Genomic DNA, 21,968 nt, shown 5'->3' on the forward strand with positions numbered 1-21,968 from the left:
AAGGGCAGCTCGTTTTGGATTATCGCGAAATAGGGAGAGAGTGTCACTGATATGAGCAGCCAGTTTTGGGATTGCAGTTAGTAAAACGAAGGTTTTTTCATTGCGGCGAGATCTTTTCACGAAATTTCAATCACCAACTTTCTCTTATGAGCATGAAAACATTTTATTGTCGCCAACCTACATAGGGAGAAATCACCATAATAATAAAATAAGGGGAAATCAGAGCCCGTACAAAAAGATTTAAGTCTTCATTTTCCCATGGGCTCTTAGTGTGGAACGGCAGAGAAAAATTCTGAAGGTGGTGCGAAGAACCCTCTGCCGGGCACTTTAGTGTGAAATGCAGTGTAGTCATGTGGATGTAGATGTGCGTCATAAAAAGCAAATAAAAATCTCGTAGACTTAGATTTCAAAATCCCTTAATTGTCCTACAATGTTCTCGTGGCTAGGCGACCCACAAATAATAAATATAACCTGTTACATACCTAAGTTTGTTGTTCTCACTGTGTTGGTGTTTACGTTGTGCACGGTGTCGTGTATTCTCCGCCCTGTGAATTTTCCGCCCTGAAAAGGTCGAGGCGGGGGAGGGGGGGGAGGGGGGTGGCCTCTAATCCCCTGGGACGCGAGCTAGCATGCTCAACCCGTACGGCACTAGCCACACTATATGTTGCATGTAACAATTTCAGTGTTTTTAGTTCTGATATGTATATGTTTTTACATAGAGGTCGTAATGATTAAAAGTAAAGAAAAATTGTTCTATTAATTTATGCAGAAATTTTGTTTAAAACACATACACAGCGACGTTGCCCAAGTGGAGCACAAGATAAGTAAATAAATAAATAAACAAGTAAATTGCGGTCAGGTTTTTGAAGGTGTGGTTCAATGCTGAAATTTGTTAAACTTAGTCAGAGAAGCACTCGACCCAAAGGACGTGAAAGAAGGCGCAAAAATATTATAGTTCAAGAGTGCATTTGTAGATGATCAAAAAATTGACTAGACTAACGAAAATTAAGAACCTATTAAGGTGACGGTTCTTGATAAAACTGAAGGACATAAAGAAAACGTTGAAAATCTTGCACATAACTTTCATGCAAAAGAAGACAATGTATTAGTTGAAGAAAGAGCAAATAAAGAAGAATCCAGTAAAAGTAATAATAATATTTTCTTTTGACATCTGTCAGTGACCTCCGACTGTCTTGGAAATCTAACAGTTGAATCATCAAAATAGTGACAAAAAATTTGAAAACAGACATTACTCACTCGTTTTTGTTTGACAATGAGATAAAAAAAGCGTTAAGTTAATGTCTGACTCCTCGTATATCAGCCACAGCGTGAGAAAGTTTTTAGAACTCGGATGGCACATTAAACTAGAAATCACAGATTGTACTATTCTTGTTGTAGTCTCTTTACCACAATGCATATAAATTTGTTAAAATTTTTCAAGTGTGGTTGAATTTTCAAACCTTAAAACCTTAGAAACTAGTCTAACTGTAAACAGAAATACCTTATCTAGACAGCACCTCAAACGGAAAAATGGTCCTATCGGAATTAGTAAATAAATAAATAATTTTGAGAGGATGGTAATTGGTGAGGATGACAAAAGGCCGCGTTGGGTACCAAAATACATAGCTAAACCACTGCCTAAACGTCAGTCTGAAGCAGAACAAAATATTGGACGTGTTGGAAACAAAATAGGAAACTAACACAGTTCTGTGTGAGCTCGAAATTGATCACTGAAAATATCACCAAATCATTCAATAACTTAATATTTAAATAGCTCAGGAGTCGCATCTTTGCATCATTAGTGCCCGTCTTTCTAAAATAAATAGGAACTCGCAAAAAGCAAGTTTACATTCCAAAGATATGCTTAATTTTAGCTCAGTATATGATCATCATTACAACATAGAGAAAACTAATTTTTTGTTTGGTGTTTCCTGTCACGTCCACAGTTGTGGTCATTAGAGATTTAGATTTCGCTCGGATTGTTGGTTACGGGAGAGGTGGTGGTGGTGGTGGTGGTGGTGGTGGTGGTGGTGGTGGTGGTGGTGGTGGTGGTTGGTGCCGGGTGCGGGGTGGAAGCTACCATGACGTCTTTAAGGAACCTTCACAGCATTTCCTTAAACAAGGAAAACCAAATATAGTAGACTATGGACGGCCAGATGATTGAGCCCTGGTTAGCCAATGTGCTAACCTCCCTTGGTACGATAAAAAACAAATAGTAGATAGAACAAAATAAGACTTCACAGATACTTTAGAATATTTCAGTACGTAAAGAAGATTCCGTTCTTTCTCAGCACCAGACAGCAGTAATCGTAAAGAGACATATTTTCATAAAAGTGCACTTATTAAATACGCGGAAATATTAAGAGGCATTAAGTTCACACATGTGTAGTGTAGCTTAATTTTAACTGTTAATTTGTAAACAATACTCAGGCATGGGACTAGAGGTACTTTGGGTTTAGATGCGTTAGAAATCACATACCTACACTTTTAAAAATAATCTGATTCGCATCGCACTTTATCCAGCTTTGAACTGGCTAAAATGTAAAAGAAATTTTATTGTCATTTAGGCGTTCTAAAAATCAGCTTATAAGCTTCAATTTTTTCTTTTTTGTTTTTTATTTTTAAGAGTGCTATTTACATTTCATATATTTTTATTTATGTACATATTCTGATACATTATTTACTCATGTTTTTGAAGGAAGCAAGCCCTTATCTCACCATCATCCTAGTACTTTTTCAAATTTTCTCCAGTCTCTCATCCCGTTTCATGTACACTGTTTTCTTTCTTTTACCTTCCATACTCAGCCCTGTTCTCATTAACGCGTACGCTGAATGTCCTGCTTCTGTTTTCATGCAAGTAATTACATCACTAATTTTAGGATTTGGTTTGGAAAGCATATTATTAATTTTGTTATGCCAGCCCTCTACGGAGTTAGTTGATCGATGGAGCCGTTTGTAGCAGCTCCGAAGGCTGATAGGGTTTTCTTCATTTTCCAACCATCTCTCTACAAAATAGTCAGTCAGAAAGCCTAGGAACATCCGGTGCCTGTGAATGTATCTCCAGCCAGCCCTCACATACATCTTCAGGCCGTAGAAACGCCAGCGCAGCACAGATGCGAATTTGTTGTCTGACTTCTTCATTTTCTTTATATTTGCGAGTGAGTCCAAGATCCTGTACCTTCCTGCAGAGAGACTTCCTCATGTTGAAATGGCATTCATGCGCTGAGGAAGTTGGAAACATATGTATAATTGCAGAAATCGCTGCTGACTCAAAATTTACAGTCACACTTGCAGCGTTCCATTCTGGAATATTTTCCAGCAGATTTCTGAAAAGTCGGATGTATATCTCTTTCCTTTCATTTGGTAATAATGCAAATGCAACTGGGTAGATATTAGCCTCATTTTTATTACTTTCAAAATCTGCATGAATTGTATAGAGGGTGGTCCATTTATCGTGACCGGGCCAAATATCTCACTAAATAAGCGTCAAACGAAAAAACTACAAAGAACGAAACTTGTCTAACTTGAAGGGGGAAACCAGATGGCGCTATGGTTGGCCCGCTAGATGGCGCTGCCATAGGTCAAACGGATACCAACTGCGTTTTTTAAAAATAGGAACTCCCATTTTTATTGCATATTCGTGTAGTACGTAAAGAAATATGTTTTAGTTGGACCACTTTTTTCGCTTTGTGATGGATGGCGCTGTAATAGTCACAAACATGGCTCACAATTTTAGACGAACAGTTGGTAACAGGTAGGTTTTTTAAATTAAAATACAGAACGTAGGTACGTTTGAACATTTTATTTCGGTTGTTCCAATGTGATACATGCACCTTTGTGAACTTATCATTTCTGAGAACGCATGCTGTTACAGCGTGATTACCTGTAAATACCACATTAATGCAATAAATGCTCAAAATTATGTCCGTCAACCTCAATGCATTTGGCAATACGTGTAACAACATTCCTCTCAACAGCGAGTAGTTCGTCTTCCGTAATGTTCGCACATGCATTGACAATGCGCTGACGCATGTTGTCAGGCGTTGTCGGTGGATGACGATAGCAAATATCCTTCAACTTTTCCCACAGAAATCCGGGACGTCAGATCCGGTGAACGTGCGGGCCATGGTATGGTGCTTCGACGATCAATCCGCCTGTCATGAAATGTGCTATTCAATACCGCTTCAACCGCACGCGAACTATGTGCCGGACATATATCATGTTCGAAGTACATCGCCATTCTGTCATGCAGTGAAAAATCGGTATAAGATTACGTTGGAAATCAGCATACATTGCACCATTTAGATTGCCATCGATAAAATGGGGGCCAATTGTCCTTCCTCCCATAATGCCACACGCAGCCATCGTGGATTTTCCGTTGCCGAATAGTGCATATTATGCCGGTTTACGTTACCGTTGTTGGTGAATGACGCTTTGTCGCTAAATAGAACGCGTGCAAAAAATCCGTCATCGTCCCGTAATTTCTCTTGTGCCCAGTGGCAGAAATGTACACGACGTTCAAAGTCGTCGCCATGCAGTTCCTGGTGCATAGAAATATGATACGGGTACAATCGATGTTGATGTAGCATTCTCAACTCAGACGTTTTTGAGATTCCCGATTCTCGCACAATTTGTCTGCTACTGATGGGCTGATCAGTCGCGACAGCAGCTAAATTATTATTATTATTATTTTTAATCTTATGGGACTTAACTGCTAAGGTTATCAGTCCCTAAGCTTACACACTACTTAACCTAAACTATACTAAGGACAAACACACACATCCATGCCCGAGGGAAGATTCGAACCTCCACCGGGACCAGCCGCACAGACCATGACTGCAGCTCCTTAGACCGCTCGGCTAATACCGCGCGGCTACAGTAGCTAAAACACCTACTTGGGCATCATCATTTGTTGCAGGTCGTGGTTGACGTTTGACATGTGGCTGAACACTTCCTGTTTCCTTAAATAACGTAACTATCCAGCGAACTGTCCGGACACTTGGATGATGTCGTCCAGGATACCGAGCAGCACACACAGCACACGCCCGTTGGGCATTTTGATCACAATAGCCATACATCAACACGATATCGACCTTTTCCGCAATTGGAAAACGGTCCATTTTAACACGGGTGCTTATACGTTTGTGACTGTTACAGCGCCATCTATCACAAAGCGAAAAAAGTGGTCCAACTAAAACATTCATATTTCCTTAAGTACTACACGAATATGTAATAAAAAATGGGGGTTCCTACTTAAAAAAAGATAACGCAGTTGATATGTTTGACCTATGCCAGCGCCATCTAGCGGGCCAACCATAGCGCCATCTGGTTTCTCCTTCAAGCTAGACGAGTTTCGTTCTTTGTAGTTTTTTCGTTTGATGCTTATTTCGTGAGATATTTGGCCCGGTCACGATCAATGGACCACCCTGTATATCGTCGCTTAACTGGAAACTGCTGCCATCATTCATAGTTAATAGCTCTGCTTTAAGTTCAATCTCTTCTCTTGTCTCTGGATCCCTCTCACTTCCCTGCGACTTTGCCCGTTGCTTGTATAACGTCCTCTTCATTGTTCGCTGCTCTGGCATTTCTGTCACAAAGTCGTACACTTGATTATGCAAGCTACCTAGCTCCTCTGAATAGATTTTGGAAATAGATGTATTTTCATCTAGTGCCCTTTTCTTTGCCTGATTCAGAGTCCTCAGTACTTCCAACCTTGCGTCATCCGGAGCTTCACATTGATGCTCGTGCGAAGAGAGCACTGTAGAATCCTTTGTTTTAAGCTTTCCTCGGCAATGCTTCTCATTCTGTTTTGACCAGCGCCAAATCACAGTCCCCTCTTCCTTCGTTTTCTTCACTGTGCAAGAATAATCTTCATAGTGGCAACTAGGCTTACCACGAATTGTCGTTGAAACTTCTATATCGCAACTACTGAGATGATATTATCCAAGTGGTACGATGAGAAGTCTACGAAAACTAGAGCGATACTAACAGCAGACGGAGTTCGGCCGAGCCCAGGGAACAGGTAGAGCAAGTTGATTACGACGGTCCGGCTACAGGTAGTTCGGGACACAATGGACGCAGGTACGAGGCGGTGAGTTCGCAGATTTCTAGTGGGGCGATAGTTCGCAGGGCGGAGAATTCATAAATGCGTTTTGCACAGTGGCCAAACACAACCAGCTGCTGTGTGAAGTTAAAGAGAACTATTAAGTGTCATAATGTTTCTTTTTCTCTTGGAATTTTTTTGTTAATATGTTAAACCGCAACTTAAGAAACTTGAAATAAAATAAATAGCAAAAACTGAGTATACCGGTGGGTTATTTATTACCAGAGACTCCTGATTCTGCAAATAGAATGCTTGATTATTGATTATATCTTTGTTTGAGGCCTCGGGTGGGTACACGTACTCGTGGCATTACAAGTCAGTACACTATCGTCAAAAATATCTCATAAAACTATCATTATATTGATGGCGTGTGCTCTTGCTTTCACTACATAATATATCCACAGGTGTGCGTAGAATGGCTGCAGTATATCATTCACATAGCGATTAGAAGTTGTGATTTGGGGGGAAATTTTCTTGATGTATTTATTGATTTATTTTACCTGTTAAGATTAGGGCCATCAGGCCTTCTCATACACCTAACCAGGCGTTCTACATATTTTACATTGCGTACACACTGAAGAGCCAAAGATACTGGTACACCTGCCTAATATCGCGTAGGGCCTCCGCGAGCACGCAGAAGTGCCGCAACACGACGTGGTATGGAGTCGACTAGTGGCTGAAGTAGTGCTGGAGGGTATTGACATCACGAATCCTGCAGGGCTGTCCACACAACCGTAAGAGGGGGTGGAGATTTCTTCTGAACAGCACGTTGCAATGCATCCCAGCTATGTTCAATGATGATCATGTCTAGGGAGTTTGGTGGCCAACGGAAGTGTTTAAAGTCACAAGAGTATTCCCGGAGACACACTGTAGCAATTCTGGACGTATGCGATGTCGCATTTTCCTGCTGGAATTGCCCAAGTCCGTCGGAATGCGCAATGGAATTAATGCAGGTGATCAGCCAGGATGCTTAGGTACGTGTCACCTGTCAGAGTCGTATCTAGACGTATCAAGGGTCCCATATCACTCTAAATGCACATGGCCCACACCATTACAGAGCCTCCACCAGCTCGAACAGACCCCTGCTGACATGCAGGTCCATGGATTCATGAGGTTGTCTCCATACCCGTACATATGTATCCGCTCGATACAATTTCAGACGAGACTCGTCCGACCAGGCGATATGTTTCCAGTCGTCAACAGTCCAATGTCTGTGTTGACAGGCTCAGGCGAGGCGTAAAGCTCTGTGTCGTGCAGTCATCAAGGGTGCAAGAGTGAGCCTTCGGCTCCGGAAGCCCGTATCGATGATGTTTCGTTGAATAGTTCGCACACTGACACTTGTTAATGGCCCAACATTGAAATCTGGAGCAATTTGCGGAAGGGTTGCACTTCTGTCACGTTGAACGGTTCCCTTCAGTCGCCGTTGATCCCGTTCTTGCCGGATCTTTTTCCGGCAGCAGCGATGTCGGAGATTTGATGTTTTACCGAATTCCTGATATTCACGGTACACGCGTGAAATGGTCTTACAGGTAAATCCCCCCCCCCCCCCCCCCCACTTCATCGCTACCTCAGAGGTACTGTGTACCATCGCTCATGCGCAGACTGTAACACAACGTTCAAACTCACTTAAATCTTGATAACTTGCCATTGTAGGAGCAGTATCCGATCTAACAACTGCGCCAGGCAGTTGTTATCTTACATAGGCGTTGCCGACCGCAGTGGCGTATTCTGCCTGTTTACATATCTCAGTATTTGAATACGCATGCCTATACCAGTTTCTTTGGGGCTTCAGTGTATTACAGTAAGCATGTTATACTAAATTTAGAAAAATAAAAATAACAGTTGTACAGATAAGAAAAACACACACACATTTTATATTCGTACGTGGTAAATACAATAATTAGAGATTACAATAAGTTAGGTTTTCAATTATGAGTGCTAGCAGCGATGGTCATGGAGAAAACGATGAACGAGGAAGGTAAAGGTGAACGTAACATACAGTTGAATATAAGGGAGAAGTTCGTGGAGTGACTCATAAGGAAAGGAAAAAGAACAGAAGCATGACTGGGAGAATATAGAAGCAATGGGTCTGCTTTTTGACAGAGGGGAAGTTGGCCATAAAAGTCGATTTTGGGGAAGCGCTATGAGGATGACAGGAGAAATTTCAAGGACTTTGCGAAGAGTGCAGGGCAGCTTGTTCCAGAGGCGGACAACAACGACAGGGAAGGAGTTACCAGTGTTTTTATATTATCAATCGGCACTGATAGGATTCAGGATAGGCGAGATCTTCTTTCTATTATGGCTGCACGAAAGATGTTTAATTTCTGCAGCAAGGTACTGGGGTGCTTGCGCACTGAGTAGCCGGTGGTAGTCCCGTAACTTGTCTGGTCGTAAAGACCCTAACTGGGTATATGAAGCGCCGACATCGTCATATCGACGAATGTTGCAGATGTAAAGCGTTCATTGTTAGCTCTAACCATCTTCTGTTTCAACTAATTATACCATGGTGAATTACATTACAATGGTAGAGGTTCGGTAGAACGTGTAATTGCACGAGTCTGCCTTTCACATCCTGTAGAAATATGTTCTGAAACCTTTTGAAAGTATAGAGGCAAGCGGAAGTCTCCTGGAATATGACGACAGTATTCTCTGCCCAGTTTCAGTGCTCATCCAAAATTACACCCAAGTACTTCAGCGCTTACTTATATAATACTGGGGTGCCGTCAAGTTGAATGAAAGGCAAATGGTCGCGGAATTCTTGTCTTATTAATTTCTGATGGGGTACAACGATTATTTGCGACTTTTTTTTTGCATCTACTTCAAGCCCCAGGTTTTCCGCCCATATTACCACTGAAGAGAGATCACCATTCACCTGGGCAATCGTAGTGTTTATATCTTCAGGTCTGTCACTTTCATGTTGTACTAATTACACTAAACCAGTTACGTCTGTGTCTTAGAAAATAGTTTTCAGCTGTAAACAACTGACTTTCCATAAATACTTGTTTGGAGCCTTCGCATATGTTACCTGTTCACAATGCTGAACAGAACTGTTTGTAGGAGTGATGGAAACTCGTTGCAGTCACTCAGAACAGCCATTCTGTAATTAATCTTCAAATATTTCATTTTAATTTCATCATAGGTTCTCTATCTGAATTAGCTTCTGTCACTAATGATCACTATATCGACGAGATAGGGGAAGGTCAGGTAGTATTAAATACACAACCTTTTAAAAATTACAATTTTTTCTGAAGGTTTTATTGGAATATCCTTCACCATAAACTGTACTATGCTACGTTAGTTAATATATTTATGAAACTCGTTATCTTAAGAATATATGCTCAATTATTTCTTTCATATTTTTTCCCCAATCTTCGCACTTTGATCAGTTAAATTTTTAGAAGATACTACTGGACATTAAACTGTAAAGTAAAAAGAACAGTTCCGTTACAAAAAAATTTTATCAGCCCATAAATAATTATAAACACTAAACTTAAAGTAAGTAAAAATTATACATCATAATACTACGTAGGTATGTACGTCAGGAGAAAGTTGATTCAAATAAGCAAACATTCTTAATAAAGTCTTTGGGTTAAGGTTTTGAACGGAATAGGCCAAAATCAAAGCATTAGTTCAACCTTTAGTGAAATACAACACGTATGGTAAGGACTGCGCAGTTCTACACGGGGTCAATTCTCATGGGCTGAACCTCACAAATGTGGTGTTGAATCCAGTCTTCGAACGTTTCACTGATTGGACAATAATGTTTCATGTTCGTCACTGAATGTTCTCGGAAAAAACTCATTTCCTGAACTAGATTTTATCGTCATCTCTTTGTTTTCCTGTGAAGTTGGAAGTTTGTCATCTAATTTACTTCTTGGAACTGAGGGAATCTACTTCCTGATGGTTATTTCAAGACATCTGAATTTTCCTTCATCTGTCGTCATGTTATGTTCATGGTCTATCTCACTTATGTCGTCACTTCTCCACCTTTGCCCATTAAAGAAACACAAATACAAACATTTAAGTTTTTACGGTCTCTGTTTTGCTCGGTACAACTCGAAACTGCTTTTTCCGATACAACCCAAAAGTAACGCAGTGATAGCTGAACGTTTTCATTATTATTCCTAGCACTAGACATTGTCACAGAATAGAATGTAGAGAATAAAATCCACTGGATCTAAAGATGCAATATAAATTTAATTTTGTTACTTTTAAACACAACACAACATTAAACTTAAGTTCATGTATTGGAAAGGTCACTAGAAACAGCTAACCTTTTACCACTCCGAAACGTGCTGTTGTTTCGATTCACAATCGCGTGAGCAGGCTTGTTCCTTCGTAATTCACACTTCAGTGCTGCCACTAGCGCTAGAATTTAGAAACAGCTCGTATCGGATACAATCCACTGTCCGATAGTACCCGGTTTCCCTTAGTGAAAAGTAGGAGAGAGAGATTTGAGGATCTGATAATAAGCACTTGGTAACATTAAACATGGCTATATCGACGATAATTCGGGATAATCATTTCTAGAGCAAAGACAAACGCGATTTGCTACGCAAACGCATTTCTGCTGAATAACGCTCTTCAGTAAGATGAGACGTTTCATGCTGATTTTCGAAAGTGCTTGCTGCCAGTGCATAAATTATTGCTCCGTCATTGTTACATAGCCACATTTCCTTAGATACGTCTTCGCAGCGCCTATTTTTTTACGTCTCTTTTTATCGGTCTTTATGTGATGGTCCCCTGTAGGATCTGACCTCCATTGTTCCAAATTTTTCTGGAGAGCGAGCCAATTGGGGAAGGGAGCCTTACATGGCGCATCGTCTCCATTGTGTACTGTGAGATCTTTAGCCCAATTTATCGTCGTCGAGAATGAGATTTTCACTCTGCAGCGGAGTGTGCGCTGATATGAAACTTCCTGGCAGATTAAAACTGTGTGCCCGACCGAGACTCGAACTCGGGACCTTTGCCTTTCGCGGGCAAGTGCTCTACCAACTGAGCTATCGAAGCACGACTCACGCCCGGTACTCACAGCTTTACTTCTGCCAGTACCTCGTCTCCTACCTTCCAAACTTCTCATTCTGGAAACATCCCCCAGGCTGTGGCTAAGCCATGTCTCCGCAATATCCTTTCTTTCAGGAGTGCTAGTTCTGCAAGGTTCGCAGGAGAGCTTCTGTAAAGTTTGGAAGGTAGGAGACAAGGTACTGGCAGAAGTAAAGCTGTGAGTACCGGGCGTGAGTCGTGCTTCGGTAGCTCAGTTGGTAGAGCACTTGCCCGCGAAAGGCAAAGGTCCCGAGTTCGAGTCTCGGTCGGGCACACAGTTTTAATCTGCCAGGAAGTTTCTTATTGTCGTCGGTTTGCAGTTCACGCATACAGCTACTTTGGTTATAGTTTATGTACACCCATTTGTAACCTTTTTGGATCCTTTGTTTTTATGGCAACATTTGAGTTCACAGTATTTTTTACTCCGTATGGTCTTTAATTTTCGACATTTTCAATTTTTATCCTGTGTGCTATCATATATTGTCAATTAAGGTGCTACCTAATAACTTTCACTTATTTCCTGTAGCTACTTTTTATAGTCTTAAACCTTGATTACATAAGTACATGAACAAGTGGCATCTGTTCTTTCGGACGTGTACGAAAGAACAGACACCACGCGGAATCCGCAGCTGTGATACATATTATGTAAACCGAAGGTGGAGGGGGAAAAAGGAAAGGGACTATTGATGTCAGCTGCATCGGGACTTTGTGCTGCATCAGGGGTGACGAATGAATATGTGTGTCGGACCGGGATTCGAACTCGAGATCTCCTGCTTACTATTCATTTGCGTTAACCACTTGTAATGGTACTTGAATTACGTAACCATTACGGCACCTCACCTGAACCTCTCGATACCAGCTATATTCTACTGTGTTTCTGTGAAGTAGGCTCAATTGGTTCAAATGGCTCTGAGCACTATGGGACTTAACATCGGAGGTCATCAGTCCCCTAGAATTTAGAACTACTTAAACCTAACTAACCTAAGGACGTCACACACATCCATGCCCGAGGCAGGATTCGAACCTGCGACCGTAGCAGTCGCGCGGTTCAGGACTGTATCGCCTAGAACCGCTCGGCCACACCGGCTGGCCCTGTGAAGTAGTTAACATATTTCTGAGACAACATTCAGATTTGATTTCATTAATGTAGAAGTACTTTGATACATCGATATCTTTATGTTGCAATGATATTATTCTTATGTGTATTCTTTCTTTTGTCACTATGATCTTTTGTCACTATGGTCTTTTGTCACTATGGTCTTTTGTCACTATGGTCTTTTGTCACTATGGTCTTTTGTCACTATGGTCTTTTGTCGCTATGGTCTTTTGTCGCTATGGTCTTTTGTCGCTATGGTCTTTTGTCGCTATGGTCTTTTGTCGCTATGGTCTTTTGTCGCTATGGTCTTTTGTCGCTATGGTCTTTTGTCGCTATGGTCTTTTGTCGCTATGGTCTTTTGTCGCTATGGTCTTTTGTCGCTATGGTCTTTTGTCGCTATGGTCTTTTGTCGCTATGGTCTTTTGTCGCTATGGTCTTTTGTCGCTATGGTCTTTTGTCGCTATGGTCTTTTGTCGCTATGGTCTTTTGTCGCTATGGTCTTTTGTCGCTATGGTCTTTTGTCGCTATGGTCTTTTGTCGCTATGGTCTTTTGTCGCTATGGTCTTTTGTCGCTATGGTCTTTTGTCGCTATGGTCTTTTGTCGCTATGGTCTTTTGTCGCTATGGTCTTTTGTCGCTATGGTCTTTTGTCGCTATGGTCTTTTGTCGCTATGGTCTTTTGTCGCTATGGTCTTTTGTCGCTATGGTCTTTTGTCGCTATGGTCTTTTGTCGCTATGGTCTTTTGTCGCTATGGTCTTTTGTCGCTATGGTCTTTTGTCGCTATGGTCTTTTGTCGCTATGGTCTTTTGTCGCTATGGTCTTTTGTCGCTATGGTCTTTTGTCGCTATGGTCTTTTGTCGCTATGGTCTTTTGTCGCTATGGTCTTTTGTCGCTATGGTCTTTTGTCGCTATGGTCTTTTGTCGCTATGGTCTTTTGTCGCTATGGTCTTTTGTCGCTATGGTCTTTTGTCGCTATGGTCTTTTGTCGCTATGGTCTTTTGTCGCTATGGTCTTTTGTCGCTATGGTCTTTTGTCGCTATGGTCTTTTGTCGCTATGGTCTTTTGTCGCTATGGTCTTTTGTCGCTATGGTCTTTTGTCGCTATGGTCTTTTGTCGCTATGGTCTTTTGTCGCTATGGTCTTTTGTCGCTATGGTCTTTTGTCGCTATGGTCTTTTGTCGCTATGGTCTTTTGTCGCTATGGTCTTTTGTCGCTATGGTCTTTTGTCGCTATGGTCTTTTGTCGCTATGGTCTTTTGTCGCTATGGTCTTTTGTCGCTATGGTCTTTTGTCGCTATGGTCTTTTGTCGCTATGGTCTTTTGTCGCTATGGTCTTTTGTCGCTATGGTCTTTTGTCGCTATGGTCTTTTGTCGCTATGGTCTTTTGTCGCTATGGTCTTTTGTCGCTATGGTCTTTTGTCGCTATGGTCTTTTGTCGCTATGGTCTTTTGTCGCTATGGTCTTTTGTCGCTATGGTCTTTTGTCGCTATGGTCTTTTGTCGCTATGGTCTTTTGTCGCTATGGTCTTTTGTCGCTATGGTCTTTTGTCGCTATGGTCTTTTGTCGCTATGGTCTTTTGTCGCTATGGTCTTTTGTCGCTATGGTCTTTTGTCGCTATGGTGTTTTGTCGCTATGGTGTTTTGTCGCTATGGTGTTTTGTCGCTATGGTGTTTTGTCGCTATGGTGTTTTGTCGCTATGGTGTTTTGTCGCTATGGTGTTTTGCCGCTATGGTGTTTTGCCGCTATGGTGTTTTGCCGCTATGGTGTTTTGCCGCTATGGTGTTTTGCCGCTATGGTCTTTTGCCGCTATGGTCTTTTGCCGCTATGGTCTTTTGCCGCTATGGTCTTTTGCCGCTATGGTCTTTTGCCGCTATGGTCTTTTGCCGCTATGGTCTTTTGCCGCTATGGTCTTTTGCCGCTATGGTCTTTTGCCGCTATGGTCTTTTGCCGCTATGGTCTTTTGCCACTATGGTCTTTTGCCACTATGGTCTTTGATGTACTTGTAACTCTTGACTTTTGGGCGCGTAAGCGATTATTAGTTAGTGTCGGACCTTAAGAGAGTCAAGTTGATGTTGGAAAGACGCATATTGTAGTTAGCTTATAAAATGTGAGGAAGATGTTTTCATGTATGTTTTGTATTGTAAAGTGATGTTTTGTGTGTTACGTGCCATTGCAACAAAAGCGATAAAAAAGAAGTGTAACTTGAATTCGGTGTGCTGATTACTTGTTTTACATCACCATTGTGCTAACTTTCAAAGGTTTAATCTTCAAGAATGGTTTGTGAAGCACATCTATAAAACTTTTGAATATAGCAGAATAAAACCTAGGCCTTTTTGCATCCGAGCTTGGAATCACCACCACCTAGATTTTCGACGATTGAGCCATGATTTTACAAAGAGACCAGCGTGGGAAACTCGAAAAGATGAGTGCCTAGTTTACTCATTATTATATGAAATGACTTTATTAACTGTGCTCTAATGACACCTGCCACATAATAACTTTGTTGTTGCCCGAAAATGCAGTATTTAGCAGCGTGAACAACACCACAATCATTATTAAATTTTTGCCCTTTGTTGTGGTAGGGTTGTTAGACACTGCCCCACCCGGTCACGTTCATTCACATTCCCACTTAGCGCCATCTATTCGCAGTCCCCGTCCATGTCCATGCCCGATACCCCCACCTGCGGGTTCGGGGGTAAGAACAGGCCCGCGGTATGCCTGCCTGTCGTAAGAGGCGACTAAAAGGAGTCTCAAACGTTTCGGCCTTAATGTGTTGGTCCCCTAAGGGGTATGACCACTACATTTCAAAATTTTCCGTTAGTGCGTACCATTTGGGGAATGACGCCTTACGTGGTGCATCTTACATGCACTCCTGGAAATTGAAATAAGAACACCGTGAATTCATTGTCCCAGGAAGGGGAAACTTTATTGACACATTCCTGGGGTCAGATACATCACATGATCACACTGACAGAACCACAGGCACATAGACACAAGCAACAGAGCATGCACAATGTCGGCACTAGCACAGTGTATATCCACCTTTCGCAGCAATGCAGGCTGCTATTCTCCCATGGAGATGATCGTAGAGATGCTGGATGTAGTCCTGTGGAACGGCTTGCCGTGCCATTTCCACCTGGCGCCTCAGCTGGACTAGCGTTCGTGCTGGACGTGCAGACCGCGTGAGACGATGCTTCATCCAGTCCCAAACATGCTCAATGGGGGACAGATCCGGAGATCTTGCTGGCCAGGGTAGTTGACTTACACCTTCTAGAGCACGTTGGGTGGCACGGGATACATGCGGACGTGCATTGTCCTGTTGGAACAGCAAGTTCCCTTGCCGGTCTAGGAATGGTAGAACGATGGGTTCGATGACGGTTTGGATGTACCGTGCACTATTCAGTGTCCCCTCGACGATCACCAGTGGTGTACGGCCAGTGTAGGAGATCGCTCCCCACACCATGATGCCGGGTGTTGGCCCTGTGTGCCTCGGTCGTATGCAGTCCTGATTGTGGCGCTCACCTGCACGGCGCCAAACACGCATACGACCATCATTGGCACCAAGGCAGAAGCGACTCTCATCGCTGAAGACGACACGTCTCCATTCGTCCCTCCATTCACGCCTGTCGCGACACCACTGGAGGCGGGCTGCACGATGTTGGGGCGTGAGCGGAAGACGGCCTAACGGTGTGCGGGACCGTAGCCCAGCTTCATGGAGACGGTTGCGAATGGTCCTCGCCGATACCCCAGGAGCAACAGTGTCCCTAATTTGCTGGGAAGTGGCGGTGCGGTCCCCTACGGCACTGCGTAGGATCCTACGGTCTTGGCGTGCATCCGTGCATCGCTGCGGTCCGGTCCCAGGTCGACGGGCACGTGCACCTTCCGCCGACCACTGGCGACAACATCGATGTACTGTGGAGACCTCATGCCCCACGTGTTGAGCAATTCGGCGGTACGTCCACCCGGCCTCCCGCATGCCCACTATACGCCCTCGCTCAAAGTCCGTCAACTGCACATACGGTTCACGTCCATGCTGTCGCGGCATGCTACCAGTGTTAAAGACTGCGATGGAGCTCCGTATGCCACGGCAAACTGGCTGACACTGACGGCGGCGGTGCACAAATGCTGCGCAGCTAGCGCCATTCGACGGCCAACACCGCGGTTCCTGGTGTGTCCGCTGTGCCGTGCGTGTGATCATTGCTTGTACAGCCCTCTCGCAGTGTCCGGAGCAAGTATGGTGGGTCTGACACACCGGTGTCAATGTGTTCTTTTTTCCATTTCCAGGAGTGTACATCTTGCCCTCAGATCTGGCACACCCAGTATTGTCACGGAGTTGGATGTACATCGAGCTTCCGGCCACGTCCGCTGAAGTGTGTTCCGGATAGCATACATTCCCTCCATTGTGCACTTCCATATTTGCCCTCGTGATGTACATGGATATTTCGACACCCGACATCCAGCACGGTAGCCAGTCCGTTGTGGTGGGGTCGTCATGTACCCTCTTGGTGGTAGCCCCCTGATTACACAGGGATCGCACTGCTGATGCCTGAGCTGCTATGCCGAGGAGTAGATGCCTATCCCTCTGGGGCATCGGGACTCCCGGCAAAGGCCATCCTGCCAGGTGGTCTTTGCTGTGGCTGGGTGGCGCCTGTGGGGAGAGCCCCTGGTCGGAGTGGGTGGCATCAGGGCGGATGACCCGCAATGAAGCGTGGTACATCATCTCTCGCTGTTGGGCCTCCCCCAGCAGTCTCTAAGCGATCGAGGTCTAACCTCAATGGCAAGCAATTCAATCCAAGATAATTTCCCTCCCTGGCCACTCTATGGGAGGAACGCATGGCTAAAGACAGCAGTGGAGATTATTCAGCCCGGTACCTTGTCTGTTCGCGGGTCGATGGTGAATCTTTTATGCAAACCAAGCCTCAGTTTTTTGTGGAGCATTTAGAGGACAAGTTCGGGGAGGTGGAGGGCTTGTCCAAAATGCGCTCTGGGGCAGTTATCATCAAAACAGCATCCTCTGCCCAATCACGGAGGTTGCTCGCTTGTGACAAGTTGGGGGATGTTTCAGTTAGCATCACTCCCCATAAGAGTCTCAACATGGTCCAGGGTATTATATTCCACAGGGATCTTCTTCTGCAGTCCGACGATGAACTACGCGCCAACCTAGAATGACGAGGTGTTCACTTCGTCCGGGGCGTCCATCGGGTCCGAGGGATAATCAGGTAGCCACTGGTGCCTTCATCTTGGCCTTTGAGGGTGATGTCTTACCCGAAGATGCGATGTTTTAAATGCTGGAAGTTCGGGCACATGTCATCTCGCTGTACTTCCAGCATCACGTGTCGGGATTGTGGACGTCCTTCGCATCCCGATACTCCATGTGCCCCGCCCCCTATCTGTGTTAATTGCGGAGAACACCATTCCCCCTGCTCGCCGGACTGTAGGATATTCCAGAAAGAAAGGAAGATAATGGAATATAAGACTGTGGACCGCCTGACCTACCCAGAGGCTGGACGGAAATACGAGCGGCTCCATCCTGTGGCAATGACGTCAACCTACGCCGCTGCTGCAACGACGGTTCGCCCATCATCACGAATCGGCTCTACGATCGGTCAGCATCCACCAGCCCCCTTGCTTGTGGGGGGCACTTCACAACCTGTTGCTCCTGCTCCATCTACTTCAGGAGCAACACCCCCCCCCCCCCCCCCAACAATCAGGGACATCAGTTCCCCCTTCCCAGCCGGAAAAGCGTAAGACTTCTTCGGCTACTCTCGCAAGGAAGGGGTCCCTTGGGGACCTCCCTTCGCAAGTTCCGACCAGCGGCACAGCAGACACCCGCAAGTGGCTTAAACAATCACCAGTCCCTGGTCGTAGGGCCTCACGGTCGTCGTCTGTCCCTGAGACTGACCCTGTGAAGCCCTCCAAGCCTGAACTGCCGAAGGCACAACGAGGGAAACAGAAACAGAAGAACGTCCCCAAGAATACCGACATTGCGGTGGCACCCATCCCACCGCTTCCTACAAGCTCTGTGTCTGAGGACGAGGTGGAGATTCTGGCGTCCGCTAAGGACCTCGATCTCGCCGGTCCCTCAGACGCCATGGATAGCACTAGCACAGGTGCTCAATCGGAGGCAGCAGGTGACCCAACGGCGTAATCTGCCTTCCCAGTCCCGTCACGCCTTTCTCAGCCATGGACAACACCATCCTCCAGTGGAACTGCAGCGGTTTCTTCCACCATCTAGCTGAGCTCCGCCAACGTATCAGCCTTCATCCTTTCCTCTGCATTGCTCTGCAGGAAACTTGGTTTCCAGCAATGCGCACCCCCGCCCTCCGTGGCTATCGGGGTTATTATAAGAACCGAGCAGCTTATGAAAGGGTGTCTGGTGGCGTCTGCATCTATGTCCTTAACTCTCTTCACAGCGAGTCTGTCCCTCTACAAACAGCTTTAGAGGCTGTCGCTGTTAGGGTGTGGACGCCACAGGCTATTACCGTCTGCAGTCTTTACCTTCCACCGGATGGTGATGTCGCGCTGTATGTTCTGGCTGCACTGATAGCCCAATTGCCGCCACCTTTCTTGTTACTGGGCGTCTTCAACGCCCATAACCCTCTGTGGGGTGGGTCAGTGGCAACAGGTCGAGGCGCCACCATTGAGCATTTATTGGCACAGCTCGATCTTTCACTTCTAAACGATGGTTCCTTCATGCACTTCAGCGTGGCGCATGGCACGTACTCTGCCATCGACCTTTCGGTCTGTAGCCCTCGCCTCTTACCGTCTGTCCAATGGAGTGTGCATGACGATTTGTGTGGCAGTGACCCCTTTCCGATCCTTCTGTCACTCTTCTGGGCGCCCCAGCAGATGGGCTATGAATAAGTCTCACTGGGACTTGTTTTCCTCCACTGCCGCTATTGAGCCTCTCTCTAGTGATGACATTGATGCGGTGGTTCAATCGGTCACCACCGGCATCGTTACTGCCGCCGAATCTGCCATTCCCCGTTCTTTTGGGTCCCCTCGGTGGAGGGTTGTGCCTTGGTGGTCGCCTGAGATCGCTGAAGCGATTAAAGATCGCCGGCGGGCGCTCCAGCGTCACAAGCGACATCCCTCCATAGACCACCTTATCGCCTTCAAACGGCTGCGTGTGCGGGCCCGCCTCCTTATCCGCCAAGGCAAGAAGGAGTGCTGGGAGCGGTATGTGTCCACCATTGGCCTTCATGTCACTCCATCGCAGGTCTGGGCCAAGATTCGACGCGTCTTCGGCTATCAGACCCCTGCCAGCGTCCCTGCGCTCTCACTGAATGGAGCAGTTTGTACTGACTCCGACGTCATTGCAAACCGCTTAGCAGAGCATTTTGCTATGAGTTCCACTTCTGCGAATTACCCCCAGGCCTTCCGCTCCATTAAAGAGCGGATGGAACGTCGGAGCCTTTCTTTTCGCACCCACACTTCTGAATCCTACAATGCTCCATTCAGTGAGTGGGAATTTCACAGTGCCCTTGCCGCTTGCCCTGATACCGCTCCCGGGCCAGATCGCATCCACTGTCAGATGCTGAAACACCTTTCAGTGGACTGCAAGCGACGCCTCCTCGACCTTTACAACCGTCTCTGGGTCGAGGGTGAGTTTCCGTCGCAATGGCGCGAAAGCATTGTCATCCCCGTTTTGAAACCTGGAAAGAACCCTCTGGAGGTGGACAGCTACCGTCCCATTAGCCTCACCAACGTTCTTTGCAAGTTGCTTGAACGGATGGTGAGCCGGCGCTTGAATTGGGTGCTTGAGTCTCGGGGCCTTCTGGCTCCGTCTCAGGGTGGGTTCCGTAAAGGCCGCTCCGCCGCCGACAATCTGGTGAGCCTGGAGTCGGCCATCCGTACTGCCTTTGCCCGCCGTCAGCACCTGGTCGCTGTCTTTTTCGACATGCGGAAGGCGTACGATACGACATGGCGTCATCACATCCTTTCTACGCTTCATGGATGGGGTCTTCGGGGCCCACTGCCGATCTTTATCCGCAATTTCCTGTCGTATCGTACCTTCCGCGTGCAAGTCGCAGCCTCATATAGTGCCTCCCATGTCCAGGAGAACGGCGTGCCACAGGGTTCTGTTTTAAGTGTCTGCCTGTTTTTAATAGCCATTAACGGGCTCGCTGCGGCCGTGGGAAATACTGTCTCCGCTTCCCTGTATGCTGACGACTTCTGCCTAGCTCTATTGGCATTGGCATTGCAGCTGCTGAACGTCAGCTACAGTGCGCTATCCGCAAGGCGCAGTCTTGGACTGTAGCGCATGGTTTTCAGTTTTCGGCTGCCAAGACCCGCGTTATGCATTTCTGCCGGCGCCGAACGGTCCATCCTGAGCCGCGGCTTTCTCTTGACAACGAACTTCTTGCTGTGGTGGAGACCCACAGGTTTTTGGGTGTCGTTTTTGATGCCCGGCTGACTTGGCTGTCTCATATTCGGCAGCTTAAACAGGCGTGTTGGAGGCATCTAAATACTCTGAGATGCTTGAGCCACACCAGCTGGGGCGCTGACCGATCTACCCTGATACGGCGTTAATCCAGTCTCGCCTGGATTATGGAAGCCTGGCTTATGGCTCAGCATCCCCATCTGTGTTGCGGGTGCTGGACCCAGTCCTCCATAGCGGGATACGCCTTGCCACTGGTGCTTTCCGCACCAGCCCTGTGGACAGCACACTAGTGGAGGCCCTCCACTGCGGTTCCGACGCCAACAATTACTGGCTGCTTACGCTGCCCATGTTTTTAGCTTGCCCGGGCATCCAAATTACCGTGTCCTGTTCCCGCAGTCAGTCGTCCATCTGCCAAACCGTCGGCCCCGAGCGGGTTGTCCGATCGCCGTACGCGTCAAGGAGCTTCTCTCCGGGCTTGGGTTTTTCCCTGGTCCACCTCCTTTCCGGGCACCTCTGCGTACACCCCAGTGGAGTGTGCCTCGCCCTTGCCTTCGGCTCGACTTGGCACAGGGCTCGAAGGACTCAGTCCCTCCAGAGGCCTTCCGCCGCCGCTTTTATTCCATCCTGGCCACTATCAGAGCTGGGAACCCTGATGTCACTGCACCTTCCAGTGAATGGTGCGTCCTTATCAGAGAGCAAATGGTGGACAGTGTTTGGTTCACGTATCTCTTGGGTAGAAAGGAAATGTGGATACCGGCCGCACTACTGTGTCCATTTGTCCTTACAACAGCTACGAAGCGCTGATCGTTGCTTACGGTACACTATACCAACAAGGAACGCCCCACCTGGTTGGACTTAGGCTGATCTTGATCCAAAGTTATAACAAGAAAAGTGGGTGTAAATGTAGTCCCTCAGGCAAATAATTCGCTGGTCGGGAAGGAAGGAAGGGTGATGTGCACTCTGTTTGCAGAAAGTGTCGTCACTTCTGTCTCTGTGCTATTCATTTTTGGAATATAACCCACGACCAGCTTAGAGACAGAAGTTATGACACTTTCTACAGGACCTGACCATCACTTTGCTAGACAATCCTCAAGCACGTACAGTGCAAGCTGTTATTGATTTGTTTGACTGACGGGGCTGCTAAGTGCTATACCACCTACTGCACTCCGCTGAATTAAGCCCTCTTTAGGTCAATTCGATTTCTAAACTGAAGGAAACACTTTACGGCATTCGCTTCAGAACTGCTACAAATTCGTCGTGCAATAGACCGCGCCGCTCGAACTGTCAACACAACTGGCACTGCTAAGAGTATCCTACGACTTCCACATCGCTGGCAACGGGTTAT

General features: G+C 45.9%; 1 non-coding gene across 1 annotated transcript; it reads right to left on the reverse strand.

The window, feature by feature from the left end:
- Positions 1-11,039: 11,039 nt before the first annotated feature.
- On the reverse strand, positions 11,040-11,114 carry Trnas-cga (transfer RNA serine (anticodon CGA)). Its single transcript has one exon. It is a non-coding gene; the product is annotated as a tRNA-Ser (tRNA).
- Between the last annotated feature and the right edge of the window lie 10,854 nt (positions 11,115-21,968).

The sequence above is a fragment of the Schistocerca cancellata genome, chromosome 4 (assembly GCF_023864275.1).
Source record: "Schistocerca cancellata isolate TAMUIC-IGC-003103 chromosome 4, iqSchCanc2.1, whole genome shotgun sequence".
Lineage (NCBI taxonomy): Eukaryota > Metazoa > Arthropoda > Insecta > Orthoptera > Acrididae > Schistocerca > Schistocerca cancellata.